Genomic DNA, 18719 nt, shown 5'->3' with positions numbered 1-18719 from the left:
CTGCCTGCAGAAGTTAGGGCAGAATTGCACACAAAAGTCTGGAGGGAACAACTAGAGGTTGGAGCAGTTCAGGCGAGGTCACAGTGCTTCTCCACACCCTCTCCTCCATAAGGGAATATTAGCAGTCTACAGGCCCTATTATGATTGGCACTTACAAGCAGGCTCAGATGATTTTACAAAGATGGTGGCTGTTTAGCTTGGTGAAAACAAGTATAAATTTTAACAGGCAAAATTTGTAATTATTATTCTTTATTGGAAGAACTTTAGAATACTTCTCTGTATTGTTTCCATTAAAGTGCTTTCCTATCCTACTACTGTAGAAGTTTTTAAAATATATACATGCATGAAAGAAATCTAAATGGAATCACTAAATAACAAGGAAGACAGTGCCCCAATTCGATATGTTTTACCACCAGTTGAACTCTCCAGTGCCAGGAATGGATTACATCTAGTTGAAGTCATTGGCCAAAGGTACTCTATGGAAAACCCCAAACAGCAGGTTATTGCGAAGGCTGTTGGTTGTGACACTGACTGATTTGTGTGTCAGTTTGACACAAGGTAGAGTCATTAGAGGGGAAGGAGTCTCAGTGGAGGAAATGCCTCCATGAGATAGAGCTATAAGGCATTTTCTCAATTAGTGATCAGTGGGGGAATATCCAGCTCATCAGTGGATATCGGTGCCATCCCTGGGCTGTTGGTCTTGGGTTCTGTAAGAAGGTGGGTTGAGCAAGTCATGGGAAACAAGCCAGTAAGCAGCTTCCCTTCATGGCTTCTATATCAGTTCCTACCCCCAGGTTCCTGCCCTACTTGAGTTCCTTTTCTGACTTCCTCCAGTGATGGACTATGATTTGGAAGTGTAAGCCAAACTTTTCTCCCCAACTTTTTGGTCATGGTGTTTTGTTACGGAATAGAAACCCTAAAACAGTTGCTCTCCACATAGGTAAGGCCCTGTTGCTGAAGACAACACTTACATATCTCATTGAATACAGAGAAGTTGAGCTGGTGCCTAACTAGAGCCTTCACCCTTAGTGACTACTTACTCACAGTACTGGAAGGTATTCTGCATGGTACTGAAAGGTAACTACAGCCCAGCTACAAAACAGTGAAGTACGCATGATAGGTTGGTGTAGTAGTGACACAGACATTGTGGGAGTAACCAGCTACTCTGCTTGGATTTAAGGCCCACTTTCCAAGATAGAACCATGGCTGACACTTCTTGGGTGGTCAAGAACCTGAGACTGGATAGGTCATGGGCCTAGGGGAAAACCAAATACCATTGTTCTGCTAAAGAACGAAATGAGTCCTAATGGCAGTCTGCTGTACCTACCTATAGATCAGTGCCTCTCTCAGCCGTCATCAGAGAAGCTTCCTCTGCAGTGTGTGGGAACTAACATGGAGACCTACAAGTGGACAGTGTTCAGAAATCTAGAGGTTTTGGAGCACCCAGTCCTAAATGGCATGTCTTCATCAACATCCCCCGCCCCCAGGGCTCAGGAAGCTATGTGGAAAAGGAGGCAAAAAGCTGTAAGAGCCAGAAAAAATGGGTGGATCCAAGGATCTTTCAGACACAGCAGACTTCTGCACATTCCAGTTCACAGAGACTGGCTGCACGTACACGGCCTGTATGGGTCAGAGCTGTATGGATCTCAGTGCTGCAGAGAGACGTGGACATGGGCTCCTTTCACTAGTCGAGAAGCTCTCTCCAGTTGACATCCACTTGAAAAGGAATCAATTAGTTTTCTCCTGTGGAGTCTTGCTGGGTGGGTATAATAACCACACTAAGGGTAGGCCCCATGCCCAGTAGTAGATGGCCCACACAAAATGAACTCAGTGATATGGGTAGACTTTCTCACATACAACTTTGCTTGGACATTTTGTCTTACAAGTTTTTTGCTTGTGTATCATGGCTTCCAATTTTGTGTTTTTAGGGGTTTTGAGGGGTGGGGTATGTGTGTGCATGCCCATATTTCTTTTTTGCCTTTTTTATTATTTTAAAATTATTTTTTAAAAATTCTGATATGTTTTCTAAAGAGAGAGAGAGAGACAAAGACATACAGACATACATACAGACAGAGACATACATACATACAGACAGACAGACAGGGCATGGAGGCAGGAGGGTAGGATGCAGGGAGGAGAAGCCATGATCAGAATATATCATAAAAACTTTTTTTTCAGTTAAAAAAATAAAAAAAAATGAAATGCTTTCCTAAAAAGTGTTTTTTTTTGGGGGGGGGGCAGGGAATGTTACTGGGATGTAGCCCATTGTTAGAATTCTTGCCTAGCATTCCTAAAGCCCAGGGTCTGACACCTAGAACCACATAAATGGAGCATGGTGACACATACCTATCATACTGATACTTGAGAGATGGAGGCAGGAGAATCAGAAGCCCAAAGTCATTTTTGGCTATTTACGGAGTTCCAGGCCAGCTTCCGATATATGAGACCATGTTTCCAAAGAAAACCCCTGTGCTGGCTTGCTTTCTGTCACTAAGAAATACCTGACATAACTAACTTATAAAGAGAACAACTTTATTTTGGCTCGTGGTTTTGGTCTTTGATCACTTGGCTTTGTGAGTTGGGGACAGACTGTGACAAGGCAGTTCCTAAAAGGTAGGAAGCTATGCTAGAACACATGGTTTATTTTGTGGTAGCTTGGAAGCAAAGACAGAAAGTGACTTGGGTGCCACAGTCACTTTTGAGAGCCCACCCCTATGACCTAATCTCCTTCCATTAGGCTCAGTCTCTTAAATGTTTTGCTACTTCCCAGAAGTGCCAAAGGCTAGGGACCAAATCTTCTGCTCCATGGGCCTTTGTGGAGATGGACTTCGGGTCCTGGAGAGACAGCTCAGTAATTAAGAGAGTTGCTGCTCTTTCAGGGGACCCAAGTTTGCTTCCCAGCACCTATATTAGGTGATTCTCATGTGTCTGTAATTCCAGCTCCAGGGGATCCAACACCTCTCACCTCTGAGGGTGCCTGAATTCCCATTCACATGCCCACATGCAGACACACACACCTACACATAATTAAAAGTAATAAAAATATTTTTAAAAGACCCAAACTACAGCAGCAGTTAGCAATCCCTGCTAGTGTATTTCTGTTTTCCCCATGGTGGTACATTACTAGCCCATAGCTGTTATGGACAGATAATTCTGGGAACAGTGGTGCTTTTCTTCCCTGTGAGAGTCCTTCTCATTCTCAGTGCCCTCATTTTTCCATGGCTGCCTTTCTGACATTTATTTTGTGTTCTAGCAAGTTTATTTGAAGGTAGACAAAAGTGTGTTAGAAAGTTGTACTTGGGACAAAGAAAGTCTCAACTGTAGTCAAAACTTGAGTTTTATGGAAATTCTAAAAGTGTTCTGAGCAAAATAAATGTGGATCTTAACAGTATACTAGGTACTTTTCCTGTTGTCACCAAATACCCTGATAAAAACAGCCTATGGGGGAAAGTGGTTTTGGTTCACGGTTTATAGGTATGGTCTGTCTTGGTAGGAAGATCATTGCCGTGGAAGGTTGGGAGAACTGGTCCTATTCACCCACTGTTGGTAAACAGCTCCCTCTGTTTACACAGTTCACAACCCTACGTTGCAGGGGAGCTGCTTGGTCGTTCCTGTCCGCCCAGAACCAAAATAATCACACAGAAACTATATTAATTAAATCACTGCTTGGCCCATTAGCTCTAGCTTCTTATTGGCTAACTCTTATATCTTAATTTAATCCATGTCTATCAATCTGTATATCATCACAAGGTCGTGGCCTACCAGCAAAGTTCTGGCATGTCTGACTGGCAGCAGCTCCATAGAGTCTCATCTCTCTGACTCCACCCTTCTTTGTCCCAGCATTCAGTCTAGTTCTCTCCACCTACCTAAGTTCTGCCCTACCAACAGGCCAAGACAGTTTCTTTATTCATTAATGGTAATCATAGTACACAGAGGGGACTCCCACGTCACCTCACCTTTTCTGTTTAAATAATAAAAGAAGGTTTTAACTTTAACATAGTAAAATTACATATAACAAAATGGGTATCAAGCAAGAATTGCAATTACAATATTTATATCTACTTTATCTTTTATCATAACTAAGGAAAACTATAACTATAAATTCTTCAACTCCATCAAAGACTCCAGAAGGATATAATATTACTTAAGTTAACAGAAAGTGCATTGTAAGCAACTTCGAAAATTCTAGAATTGACAGAGACATCTTGCTGCCTGGACAGTCACCCAAAGTTCTTCTATACCACTGGGGCACCCATCTTTAGCCTACAGGCCCATAGTATCCAGCAGACTTTTCCATGAAACAGGAAATTTCAAAGACAGTTCCCCCCACTTTCTTCTGTATCCTGCAGAATGTCTAGCAGACTCTTTCATGAAGGAGGAACCCCGAAGGATCATCTCACCTTTAGGCAAGTTTAGCAGTCATTTCTCTGTGGGTTCTGCATGTCCAGATTCTGCAGCATACCATGAAGCAGTTCAGGCAAGAGCAGTTTCTTGCCCAAATGGCTAACCAACTCCATAAGGAGTCTTTTCAATGCTCATCATCCTCTTGAAGTAGATTGGTGCTGCCAGGAGCAGATATGTCTCACTGTCGTGAAAAGTCCTAATTTCTTAAAATATTTAAAATATTTAAATGCCATATTCTGAAGGTCTCGGAGATTTGAGGAATACCTATCTAACTGAAATATATCTCCATACATTCAGAAAATCCAACTCACATGACTACAAGTTTGACCATTATAGATGGTTATCCATTAACTTATATTTCTTAATTATACATTGCATTTTTTAATGACCTACACAAACATAATACCTTAATCAAGATCAGAAATACATATACATATAACAAAATTGACCTTAAATTTGTATCAGTAAACCAAGATCCATATCAATGCAAATCTATATAGTATATCCCCCTTTATATGTAAACAAACATTTATAAACAATATTTGGGAATATGGGTGTAGTTTTTCTCCAAACTGCTTCCTGCTGTTTATTGGGCAAAGTGATTTTCTTTGTGATTATTTTTGGGGTGTTCATGGCGACCTTTCAGGGGACCTTGGTCCAAAAGCCACATTGGTCTAAAACAATCCAGAGGTTCTAATCTTCTGTGAAAACAAAAGAAGAAACTCTTTTTCAAAGCAACATATCCTTAGACTCAAATTTTGAAATCAAGATACCTTTATGTTGGTTTAACTTAGCAGTCCATACAATGAAATGTCTCTCTTTACTTAACTCATTCACAGTCAAAAAATTCAAAGATAACACAATAACATAATCCAGACTCTCTGTGAACTTTTCATTTTTATGTGCTTTATTCTTTGTTTACTTCTTTTAATCTATGACTGTCTGTACTCTCTCTTTAAAGACTTTTAAAAAAAATGATTTACTTCTTTTCCAACTCTCTATACTCGTTTTCTTCTCCCTCCCAAGCCTACGTACATTTATCCAGTAGTGTGACCCATATTTAGGTCTTTTTTAAAATCTGGATTTGTCTTTATTGCATATCTGTAATTATTTTCTGACCAGAAGCACTTCTTAAATGCTTAAGAATCTAAGCTGCAACATTACTAGGTCAAATAAGGTACTGTTTGCTTGCTCAGCACAGTCCGCCATGGTGGAGCTGCTCACCGCCTCTGAGAGACATGCACAGTGCCCCATCTCTAGGCATACAGCCAGTCCATGCTGCCATTAAGCAGGCTGCAACAGTCTGCTCACAAACCCCCACTCAAGTGCTCCACCTCCCGAACGGCTTGCTGCAGCATAGCCCAGAAAGCCAGCATTTTAAAACGGCTGCGGCTTTTTTCCTGCTACAGCTGAATCAGGAAAATTTCTCTTAAAGGAACTGTGGCAAGCTGCCAGCAAACAGCAAGAAGCTGTGTTAAACTCTGTAATTTTTTTTTTTTGTCTAGAATTCCTTTTCAAGCCCTCTCAGGTTTTACTTGGATTTAGTTGGACATGTGGGCACCAATTTGTTGCAGGGGAGCCACTTGGTTGTTCCTATCTGCCCAGATCCGAAATAATCACACAGAAACTGTATTAATTAAATCACTGCTTGGCCCATTTAGCTCTAGCTTCTTATTGGCTAACTCTTACATCTTAATTTAACCCATGTCTATTAATCTGTATATCACCACGAGGTCGTGGCTTACCAGCAAAGTTCCAGTTTCTTTATTCATTTATGGTAATCACAACACTCAGAGGGGACTCCCATATCAACCCTAGGGAAAGTTGTTAAGCTCAGGGAGTAGATTCTCCATCCCAGTTAACCTAACTAAGATAACTCCTCACAAGTACGGTCAAAAGCTTCTTGTTTTCAGTTGATTGAGGACTCAAGTTGAGAGATTGACCACCAATAGTAACTGCTTAGGGTTAGTCTAGTTCTTTGTACTGTGAAAGACTTTATAAGTAACAGAGCAACCTGACAAGTTGTATGATACAATGTTTCCACAACAAGTGGAGGGAAAAATATCCCAATATTTTGGAGGCTTCTTTTAACGTGGTAGTGTTTTAAGAGAACTGAGAGTCAATCAAATTGCTTCTGGATACTACCTAAGGGATTTACAGGGGCCTCTTCACTGACTCCTCCAGTTTTTCTGCTAGCTGCACTGGGCCCTCTAGGACTAGACCTTAGTGAGCTGAGTACCTTAATCTCATACAGAAATTCACACGACACTTGCTAAGGAGCTATGTTGGGAAGCATTGGTCTAGAAGGTTTAAAGAGTGCACATTTGAGTAAGTTCTTTCCCTTGAGAAGTTTACAGTCCTAGGAGAGGATATGACACAAAAGAACTTATGATTGAAGTGATGTCAGAAGGAGACATCATCTACTCTAGAAGATGTTGACCAAGGTATGGGCTACCATCTTTGTAGGATGTGTTGAGAAACAGTTATTGTCAGAGTGCAACCTACAGAGTTAATTGGTTTGAGGATACTCAGATATTATATTGTTAGTATAGAAATTACTAGTAGGCTTAAATATTTAAAGATTTTTATATTGCTTTGAGACAAGATTGGACTTCAGACTTGCTGTGCATCAGGGATGACTTAGGAAATTCTGCTCTTCCTGCCAGCTCCTCCCAAAGTACTAGGCTTATAGGTATACACAACTGTACCAGGCAAAATATTTCAGGTTCCGATGGAGCAAGTGAGTTTAAATTAGGAAGTATTTTGACATTTTCTTTTAAAATAACTTACTAAGACTTGAGCGTTTGTAATTGTTCATTTTTGGGAGGTCCCTACCAGTTCTTCCTCCTTGAAAGTAGCAGCATCCAGAGCCATTTCGGGGCAGTTAGACTGAGAACTGTGGGTGGGTGGTTCCACAGTGACTTCCTGGGACTGTGGTGAGCCAGCTACCTGACATCAGGAATGTGGGTAACTGTTAGCATGGGGCTGTGAACATAACAGTGCAGCAAGAATTACACTGTGCGATAAATGGGCCAGCAAAATCTCTGTTCTCTATAAAGCTCCCTATTTCTCTCTGATTGCTGAGGAGAGTTGTGTGGAGTGCTTACATATTAGTCAGTTGCTGTTTTGATTCATGTTCTGGGTATTTTAAAGCATTTTTTTCTGGAATAATAAAATACTTTTATTAATTTTTAAAATGAATTTGACTGCAGTAGAATGGAAGAAAAAGGGCCAAAAAATTTAATTCCTGTATGTTACTGGAGAATGCTGGCAGAGTACCAAGTTTTAGAAGAGATGACGTACCCTTTATTAATAGTATACTCTTTCTGTTTATACTTTCAAGGTACTTATTTAAAATTAAACATTATATTGGCAATTTGGTTTCTCAGGTAGAGTTTATAGTGTTAATATTTCGCTAGAAATTTAATTTTGTTTTAATTAAAAACTTAATGCTTTCTTTAAAAATTTTAAATCACATTTATTTATTTAGTTAGTTTTCTCGAGACATGGTTTCTCTATGTAGCAGCCCTGGCTGACATGGAACTCGCTTTGTAGTCCAGGCTGCTGTTGAACTCAGAAACCCACCTGCCTCTCCTCGTACCACCACACTTGGCTATTTATTTATTTGTATGTGTGTGCATGTAAGTAAAATAAAAAAATTATCAAGGTGAGCAAGGCATAGGGAAGAAGACAGTAAACAACATTCTTCCATGGCCTTTACTTCACTTCTCATCTCCAGGCTCTGGTCTGACTTCCTCAGTAATGGGGTTTTACCTGAAAGTTGTAAGCTGAACTAAACTCTTTCCTTCCTCAAGTTGATTTTGGTTAGTATTTTCTCACAGCAACTGGCAAGCCATGACTCCTCCTTTTCCCCAAGTTGGCCTGGAATTGTTAACTTGCTATGTAGAACAAGCTGGCTTTAAACACATAGAGATTGGCCTGCTCTGCCTCTTTAGAATTCAAGGTATGTGTGTTGGGACCAAACTTGGGTCCTCTAAAAGAACAGTAAATGCTTTTAACCACTGAGCCATCTCTCCAGTTCCTTATTTATTTATTGTGTATGTTTTTTGCATGTGTGTGTGTGTGTGTGTGTATGTGTGTGTGTGATGGTACCCATGTGGAAGTCAGAGGATAACTTTTGGGAGTTGGCTTTGTCTTTCCATGTGAGTTCCAGGATTGAACTCGGGTTGCTAGATTGGGTAGCAAGTATTCTTACCTATCCAGCCATCTCTCTAGCCTTATATAGAAATTTCTCTTGTTTGAATTCCAGATTCTGGGACCAGCTCTTGGATTTCTAAGGATCAGAATTTGCTGAGCATCCTCATTGTTACCACTTTGGTTTCAGTTGTTGTTCAAGCTCATTTGTCTGTTTCCTGTCTTCTGCCCTTGTCCTGTACCATCTGTTGCTGATACAGCAGGACTCCAGTCATAGGTGAGTTGCGTCATGTTGCTCCTCTGTTCAGAATCTGCTTCCCTCCTGACTTTGCAGTTTCCCCATTAACTATTGTCACCACAGATGACATCTGCTATATCCAGTCTGTGTATTGGACTCCTTCATTAGGGCCTTTACACATGTTTTGCCTTCTGCTGGAATGTTTTTTATGTAGAGGTGAATGTGATTAGCTTTCTTGTTGCCTTGGGTTTTTTTCCCCAGAAATGATCTTAGTATAACTAAAGTTTCACCCTTTTCCAATATTTCATATTACTTATTTATTTTGTGTACTATTTTTTCCCTTGCAAGACTATATATTTCTCGTCTGACTGTCTGTCCGTCCGTCCGTCCTCCCCCCCCTTCTGTAGATGGAGCAGTGGGGCTTTGTCCCGCCACCCGGCTAGCTTTACACTCGAAATAATTACACAGAAACTGTATTCTTTTAAACACTGTCTGGCCCATTAGTTTCAGCCTCTTATTGGCTAATTAACCCATATTTAGTAATCCGTGTAGCATCATGAGGTGGTCGCTTACCAGGAGAGATCTTAACCTGCATCCATCTCAGAGAGGAGAGGCATGGCGACTGCATATGGTGACTGCCTGAAGTGTCTCCCCAACTCTGCTTCCTTTCTCCCACAATTCTGTTCTGTCTACTCCGCCTACCTAATTTTCTGTCCTCTTAAAGGGCCGAGGCAGTTTCTTTATTAACCAATGAAATTAACACATAGACACTCCTCCATCAGCTCTCTTTCTTTTTTGAGGCAGGGTTTCTATGTGTAAGCCTGTGTCTGCCTCTGCCTCCTGAGTGCTGGGATTAAAGGCATACACCACCACTCTCCAACTCTAGACTATATGTTTTTATAGGACAAAGTTTTGTCTGTTTTTTTTTTTTCCTGGCCTTCAGACTAGAGGATGGTCTGGCCTATTGTAATATTCAGTAAAGATTTGTTGAAAGTTTTTTGATTGCGTGTGTGTATATGTGTATGTTTTAATAGCATGAAAACTATACAAATACTGATTATGATGAACTGTTGTCTTAGTTGTTTTTTGTTGCTGTCATAAAACACATGACCAAAAGCAAATTGGGAGGGAAGGGTTTATCTGGCTAACAGGTTATACTCTGTCATCAAGGGTGACCAAGGTAGGAACTAAAGGCAGTAAACTAAGAACCACCTATCAATCTTAAATATTTTACATTGGTATAAAGTTTTATATATTCATACAAATTTAAGGTTTTTTTATTACTTAATATGTGTTCCTACTTTTGTTTAAGATATTTTTTGTATATTGATACAAATTTTAAGGTTATTTTTGTTATGTAGACACACACACACATTTCTACTTTTATTTAAGGTATTGTACCTATGCAGCTCATTTAAAACTGCAATGTACATTTCCAGTCTTTTAAAGTTATTATTACAAACTATTTAGGATAATTAACAAATACAGGTTAGTAGTCATTTAACAGATTTTTTGCCGTGTTAGGTATGTTTTCAAGGCCAAGCAAGCACATATATTTTAGATAGACAGATGGTTTTCAAATATATCAGATATCTACAAAATATAGCATTCAAGATGTTTTAATAACCTAAGGCTTTTCATGACAGTAAGACCTGTCTGCTCCTCACAGCGCCAATTTACTTAAAAAAAAAATAAGGATGATGGGCATCAAAGAACTTCCATATGGCATTTGCTTTTTATTGTAGCAGTGGCAGTGTTAGCCACTGGGAAAGAAACTGCCTTTGCCTTGACTGCTGACACTATACTGTCCAAATTGGACAAGGAAGACACAAGAGAAAGAGACTGCTGAGCTTTGCCAAGAGAATGTAGGACAGTTCTTCAAAAGTTCCTGCTTCACAAAAAAGTCTGTCAGATAACGCCCGGCTGCAGTAGTATTTTTAAAAATTATTGCGATTGCCAGGTGGTGGTGGTGCTGCATTCCTTTAATCCCAGCATTCGAGAGGCAGAGACAGTTGGATCTCTTGTGAGTTCAAGGTCAGCCTGGTCTACAAGACCTAGTTCCAGGACATCTAGGGCTGTTCCACAGAGAAACCCTATCTCGAAAAACAAAACAACCAAAAAACCCCCCAAAACCCACCACCACCACCACCAACAACAAAAAACTCCAAAACATTACTACATTACTATTGTGTATTATGACCTGTATGACATGTATTTGTATAAGCAAGAGCATGTGTACAACAGTGTGCATCTGGAGGTCGAGAACATTTGGGAGCTAATTCTACCCTTCCCTAGTGAGTTGAAGGGATCTAACCATTGTCATGTACAGCAAATGCTTTACAAACCCATTGACCCACTGAGCCATCTCACCTGCTTAACCTGCTATTTTTGATTCCTTTGTCTTTTGTCTCACCTAGTAAATGAGCACTCAGATTTTCACCTTCTACTCTCTGACAGCCATACCATATTACTTTATATTGTAGGAAGGGTCTGGGATACAGAATATAGGTTGGAGAGGAAGGCTTTCTTTTGCTAACTTCTGCTGTGTTTCTGTGTAGTGTACTATAAATGCCTTCCTCAGTTTGAAGTGCCACTCTAGAACTATAGCTCTTCAAAATACTGTGAGAAATGGTCTGAAGTTAGAAAGGTCTTTTTTTCTTTTTTCTTTTTTTTTGCCTTTTATATGATCTTATTCCTTTATTGAAGTTGCTCTGTTCTTGAGTGGTTATTGGAGACTCTTGGAGGAAGGCGCTAAGGTATAGGCCTGTGACTCACAGTAGTCGAAGGCTTGACAGTCTTATGAAGTCTTCTTTAGGATTGTTATTACAAAACTGAGATATAGGTTGGAAATGTGTTCACTTTTCCTTGCTCCCTTTCTCCATCTTTGACTCATTCTTTGTGCCTGCCGTTCGTTGTACAAATATCCATTGTCATTGTACACTACCCTAAAGAGACAAAAGACAAACACAAGGAAATAAATGAAACCTGGTTACTGTAATAACTGCTAGACGGCAAATCTAAGTGATCTGGTACGAATGGGAATACAGTACAAGTTGTGAATAGCTCTCAGAACTGGAACTTGCAAAGCCCTGAGGTTGGAGTCTGGGTGATTTAAATATTCTATTACTTTGGCTTCTCTCCAGAAACTGAAACAGTGCAGTGAGTATGTCTTATAGTTTACTCACTGTTCTAGTGCAGATGAACCTTTTGTACTGAATACCTGGAAGATTCCTGGAGAGCTGTTAGTCTTCAGTTCATGTTGGACATATGAAGAATCTGGGTTCTAATGTCAGAGAAGGATGGCAATAGCAGTTGTAGCAACAAGGTAGACGCATGTAATAGCAGGGTGTGGAAGCAGACAGGCCAAAGCAGCCCTCCTTTTTCCTTGTAAAACTTTTGTTTATGTGTTTGAGACTCTCTTTGTAGACCATACTGGCCTCAAACTTGGAGATCCATTTGCTTCTATCTTCTGAATGCTGGGCCTAACTATAGCAAGAATAATAAAAACCCAGAAACAGATATTGGGGTTCAACCTGAAGATCAGAAAAGCAAAAGCAGGCAAATATTAGAGAGCTCTTAATCTCTGAGAAATCTTCAGTATTTCTTTGGTGGCTTCTTACTATAAAACATGAAATAGAGTAGACTAATGTGAAAGAAGTTCACAGAAGAAAAAACAAACTTTGAATATCTACTTTATTTTTTAAGATATTAACTAGCTTTAAATTGGACCAGAAAACATTGGATTATATTGTACTACAGTGAGAAAAGCAACAAGAGAAAAAACATCTCGTAATATGTGGTATTGTTTATAACCTTAGAGAATAGTGATGTTTATTCTGTAATGTCAACTTAGTATACTATTCTGGGAATAGATTTAAAGAACATGAAGTTCTGTGTTGCATTTGAACAACTTTTCTTTCTGCATATAAATAGACTTTTAGTATTTTCATTTAATCTGAACCTTAGTGAGGTTCAGTCTTTAGACTGTTAGGACTCTTGTGCAGTCTAAAGTATAGATTTGTGGCTCATTTTTTTTTCTATCAGCAAAATCATCTCTTAAATGTGAATTCCTCTTTCAGCTAAGCGGTATCTAAAGAAAGTCCAAGTCCTTAGTTCTCTTGGATGCAGGCAATGTTTTTCTTTATGCACAATAAAGTGTCAATTGAGTTTCTGTATTTTAAATGTATAACTGTACGGCTGGATGCAATGGTGCACACTTGAATCCTAGCATCTGAGAAACATAGGGAGGTGGGTCATGAGTTCAGACTAGGCTGGATGACTAAGTAAGTTCAAAGCCAGCTAGCTATACTAGAGATTTTCATTGCAAAAATAAAAGTCATAATTGTATATCATATGTTAGTTGCTTAATAAGTAATGTTCATGTAGAAAGATTTTTACAAATAAAATACGTCTTTATTAAATTTTCAGTGTATAAGATTAATTTTATGAGTGTGTGTCTGTGTGCGCCTGCCTGAGGAGGCCAGAAGAGGATGTTGGATCCCCTGGACTTGGCTTTGCAGGTAGGTGATTGTGAGCCACCTGATGTGGGTGCTGGGAACTGAACCCAGGTTTTCTACAAGAGCAGCAGGTTCTCTGAACTGCTGAGCCATCTCTTCAGCCCTATTCCCATTTTATTTAAAGGACTGAAAATTACTCCAAATGTTGTTTGTCTGTTTTCTCAGCCAGGGTCTCACTGTATAGCTCTGGCTGTCCTGACTGACCTCAAACTCACAAGAGATCCACCTGCTTCTGAGTGCTGGGATTAAAGGTGTGCACCACTGTGATTGGCTCCAATGTTTTGTTTGTAAGGGGAAAATAATTTCCTTTGAGAATTGCATTGTAGCATGAATAATAAAATCCCAGAAACAGATGCTGGGGTTCGACTTGAAGATCAGAAAAGCAAAACAGCCAAACACTAGAGAGACCTTTTACCTCTACCAAATCTTCCAACCTAAAGGGCAAGATCCTGTCTCTACAGATCCTCAGATTGCACACTCCACAGTGTTCCTGTCTCTTCCCCTTTATATTCATCTCTATGTCCAGCTATATCACTCCTGTGTCCTTCTCCCAAGTCCTGGGATTAAAGTGAGACTCCCAAACATAGGGATTTAAGCTGTGAGCCACCATTACATGTTTTTCTTCTTCTTCTTCTTCTTCTTCTTCTTCTTCTTCTTCTTCTTCTTCTTCTTCTTCTTCTTCTTCTTCTTCTTCTTCTTCTTCTTCTTCCTCTTCCTCTTCCTCTTCCTCTTCCTCTTCCTCTTCTCATCCTCCTCCTCCTCCTCTTTTTTTTCTTCTTTTGTTTTTTCGAGTCAGAGTTTCTCTGTAGCTTTGGATCCTGCCCTAGAACTAGCTCCTCTAGACCAATTGGCTTCAAACTCACAGAGAGCCACCTGCCTCTGCCTCCTGAGTTCTGGAATTAAAGGCATGTGCCACCACCATCCATCCTGTATCTGTTTCTGAATGGAACATGTGTAACCAGTGTAGGCTAGAATTCACAGAGGTCAGTCTGCCTCTGTCTCCTGAGTCCTGGGATTAAAAGGGTGTGCCACTGCCCTGGACTGTGTGGCTGCTTTGTCCTGTGATGTGGGATGTCCTTCTGTATATGTGTTGCTTTTATTGGTTGATGAATAAAGCTGCTTTGACTTATAGCAGGGCATAATATAGCTAGGTTGGAAGAGATACATATAATAAGAGAAAGTAGATGAAGTCAAGGAGGCACTATGTAGCTTCCGAAGGAGACAGATGCCAAAACTTTACCCAGTAAGCCACAGCCTCGTGGCAATACACGAGAAAATAAAAATGGATTAATTTAAGATGTAAGAGTTAGTAAATAAAAATGTGTACTCTATTTGCATTTGACAAATTCAGAGAAAATACTTGATTATCCTATCACGGTAAGTTCAAAGTTTTGTTCCTAATTTACTTTCTATCATAACTTGCTTTCTGCATCTGGTAAACAAGGAAAACTATAGCTGTAACTATCTAGTCTTCATCTCCCTCAGAGACCCAAGAAGGAAATAATATTAACTGTGTAAGCAGAGTGCAAGCAAGCAACTTCCAGAGAATGTGAGAAATGACAGAAACAGCTGGCTACCTGGCCAATTACCTAAAATTCCTCCGCAACATTGGGGCATCCTTCTTCAGCCTACAGGCCTAACATATTTGATAGACTTCTGTGAAATAGGATGTCCTGAAGTGCTGTACCTCCTCGTTTTCACAATGTTTGGCAATCATTCTCTTTTGTATCCTGCTTGTCCAGTTAGTACAGTATAATATCACTAATCGAGTCAAGGGCATTTTCTTGCCCGTGGCTTAATTTTGCCACAAGGAAAGTAAACTCCATGTGAAGTTTCTTCAATGCCCATTATTTTCTCTGAAGTAGATTGGTGCTGCCAAGAGCAGACATGTCTCATTGTCACAAAATAAGAGAGCCTATGTTATTAAAACATCTTAAGTGTCTTATTCTGTAGATTTCTGAAGTATTTGAAGATGACTATCTAAAATTATCTTTGTTTGACCTTGAAAACATACCTAATATGACTACAGGTTTGATTATAATAGATGATTAACTACCGACCTGCATTTCCTTATTACCCTAAACATTTGATAATAATTTTCAAGGACTAGAATTTTTCATTACACTGTTAAATGAGTTGTATAGGTACAATACCTTGAATACATGTACATACTATTAGAAACATATGTACAGTATGTTTTAACAAAATTAGTCTCAAATTTGTATCAATATACAAAATTTGTATACAATATTCAAAATTTCAATACAATGTAAAACTTTTAAAACTAATAGTTTTTAAAAGTAGATGCAGTAATCTACCTTATTATATCTATATTCTCCTTTTTCTTTTCAAAACAAGAACCTTGAGTCTAATTTTCTTTATTTAGGATTTTTCCTAACCATTATTAATAACAGCTTGTAACCAACCCCTCTAAACAATGACAAACATCCATAAACCATTGAGTGATCCAAAACCACCCACCCCATCTCTTGGGAATGTGGGCATTGTATTCTTAAATTTACTTCCTGCTGTCTGGGGGTGATGGTATCTTTAGGGGATCTGGAAAAGAAAAATTTGGGTTAATTATCAAGTCCTGGGAAAGATAGCTATATCATTTGTTGTCCAGTCTCTGCATAATGAGAAAGTGCAGGACTTGGTCTAAAGTCCTGGCTTTTGCATTCTGTTAAGCTGGATTATCTCAAGTAGCCACCTTGAAATTGTTCAGAGTAGTTTGTAGCCCAAAGCTGATTTTTAGGTGGTGTTTTTCAGTTTAATGTTGTTATCGTAGACCTGGATAAATGGTCTTTGTGGGCCCTTTCCTCCTTTTGAAGATTTGAAAAGTTGCTGTTAGGCATGCTCATGGTTCACTGCAGAAAACTGGTAGAAACTCAAACCCCAAAACATGTATGTATATATCTTATAAATCTTATACCTTTAAGAAAAGCTGTTAAACTAAAGGATTATGAAAATAGTCCTTAGATTTTTTGCTTTTCTTCTGTTCTATATCAGGTGGCTCTTCTGACATAAGAAAGAGATATTGGATTTCACTTTCATAAGCATGCTTGGGTTTAGAGAAGGGAGAGAACCATACCCCAACTCCAAAGCCAGCTTTAATCTTTCTCATTATCATTTAGAAAACTCAAAGTTAATAATGCATTATGCACTCTATTTCTGGGGGGTATTTATCATGCCTTTCTGTTTATTTAACATATCCTTTAGAGTTTGATTTGATTTTTTTTTATAACTGCCTGCCCTGTAGGATTGTGGTATACCTGTAATATGCTTTATATGAAAATAAGCAAAGTAGTTCCAGGACAGGTTCCAAAGCCACAGAGAAACCCTGTCTCGAAAAAAAACCAAAAAAAAACCAAAAAAAAAAAAAAGAAAATAAGCAAAGAACTGTTTTTTTTTTTCTTTCTTAGAGACATGTGCTGGAGCATTGTCTGTCTTTATTTGTGCAGATATACCCGTGATGGCCATAATTTCTAGCAAATGTGTGATTACTGAATCATCCTTTTCCAAACTCAAAGCAGTTGCCCATTGAAATCCTGAATATGTATCATTGGTGTAGTGTACATATTTTAGTTTTCCAAATTCTAGAAAATGAAACATACTCATCTGCCAGATTTTATTTCTTTGAATACCATTTGGGTTACTTTCTGAAGGTAGCAGTGTTTGTTTGTATAAAGAACAAATACATTTTCTTAGAATTTCTTCGACTTGTGGTTACATGATAGAAAAGTCTTTTTTTATTTTAGACCTTTGCTATTGACATGATGGTTTTTTTAATGAAATTCTAATGCCTCCAGCAAATTTCCAATCAATAATTGATTGATTTCTGTATTACCTTGTGCTAGAGGACCTGGCAAATCTGTATGGAATTGGACATGTGTTATGTACATTGGATGATGCCTGTTTCTGATTATATCTTGCAACAGAATAAATAATAAACTCAATTCTATATCATCTGGCATAAATTCAATGGTTTTAATATGTAAACAGCTCTTTCTGTATATTGCGAATTGGTAACTATGTTGAGAAGTTCTTTAAAATCCCTTAGTACCATGAGAATAGCATACAATTTTGACTTTTGGATAGAATCATAAGGACTTTGATCCCACTTTATTTAATTTTTTTGATTTGTAATCTGACTTCTGGTTTATTGGTATCAGTATAGTATGTAGGTGCTTCAGTTATTGGTGTGTCCTATACAATGCGAGGAAGAATCCAGTTAGTTCTCTTTATAAGTTGAATTCTTTTGCTTTGGGATAATTGCTGGTAATCTCTTCAAAAAAATTACAAGCGCTCCCATAATTTGTCAATTTCATTGTTATTAAAAGGTACTGTAATTTCTGCTGGGTCTGTTCCTCTTTATTTATAAATTAACTCAGAGACCATATAAGTTTTTAATTTTTTATTTGGTTTATATGACAAAAATATCCATTCCAAGTTAATATCTTCCCTCTGCATTAAAATTCCTGTAGGGGAATGTCTGGAGGGTAATATGACCAGAACAGTTAAGATGCGGATCCACACAATCCACTTACACCTTCTGTAATTTCTATCAAAGCCAGTTCCCTCCAGCTTCAGCTGATAATTCCCTGGGACTATTTAAATCCTTGTCACCATCTAAGGTTTTGTTTAAATTAATCAGTTTATCAGGTTATATCCCAGTAGTGCACCATAGATGGGAAATGTCTCCTAGCAATCTTTGGAAGTCATTAAGAGTTTGCAATCTAGCTCTCCTAATTTGCACCTTTTGGTGTCTAATTTTTTATTAACCTCATTTATAGCCTAAATAATTAATAGAATCACCTCTTTGTATTTTTTTTTTTCAGGAGCAATTTGTAATCCTCAGCAAGGCAAATTTTTCTTTACTTTTTCAAACATTCTTTCTAAAGTATCTACATTTGAATCAGGTAGCAAAATCTTGTTTATGTAATGGTAAAGTATAGATTGATGAAATTGCTTACTTTTTGTTTCCAATGGTTGACTTACAAAATATTGGCAATGGGTGGGGCTTTTTAACATTCTCTTTGGAGAACTTTCCATTGATATCTTTTAGCAGGCTTAGAATTATAAGTAGGCACTGTGAAGGCAATTTTTTCTGTCCTTTTCTCATAAAGATATAGTGAAGAAACAATCTTTTAAATCAAAAAATATAAGAGGCCACCTTTTAGGCAATAGAGAAGTCAAAGGAATGCCAGACTGTAGAGAGTCCATTGACTGAATCACCTTAACAGCTCTTAGGTCTGTTACCATTCTCCATTTTCCAGATTTCTTTTTAACAACAAATAAGGGGAATTCCAAGGATTGGTCGATTCTTCAATATGGTGAGCATCTAGTTGTTCATGTACCAGCTGTTCTAAAGCCTGCAGTTTTCTATTGTTAAAGGCATTGCCTAA

General features: G+C 38.6%; 1 protein-coding gene across 5 annotated transcripts in view; it reads left to right on the top strand.

The window, feature by feature from the left end:
* Sfmbt1 (Scm like with four mbt domains 1) overlaps positions 1 to 18719 on the top strand; it is a 121039-nt gene that overhangs the window by 17095 nt on the left and 85225 nt on the right. For 3 of the 5 annotated variants that reach the window (XM_038348645.1, XM_038348644.1, XM_038348643.1), the window contains exon 2: positions 8675 to 8836. The gene's annotated coding sequence lies outside the window, so the exon portion shown is untranslated. Of the gene's footprint in view, positions 1 to 1738; positions 1761 to 8081; positions 8369 to 8674; positions 8837 to 18719 lie in introns of those variants that run through there. The other 2 variants (XM_038348647.1, XM_038348646.1) reach the window with 2 other exon arrangements.

Source organism: Arvicola amphibius, chromosome 12 (genome assembly GCF_903992535.2).
Source record: "Arvicola amphibius chromosome 12, mArvAmp1.2, whole genome shotgun sequence".
Lineage (NCBI taxonomy): Eukaryota > Metazoa > Chordata > Mammalia > Rodentia > Cricetidae > Arvicola > Arvicola amphibius.
This window is presented reverse-complemented; position numbering and strand designations above follow the sequence as displayed.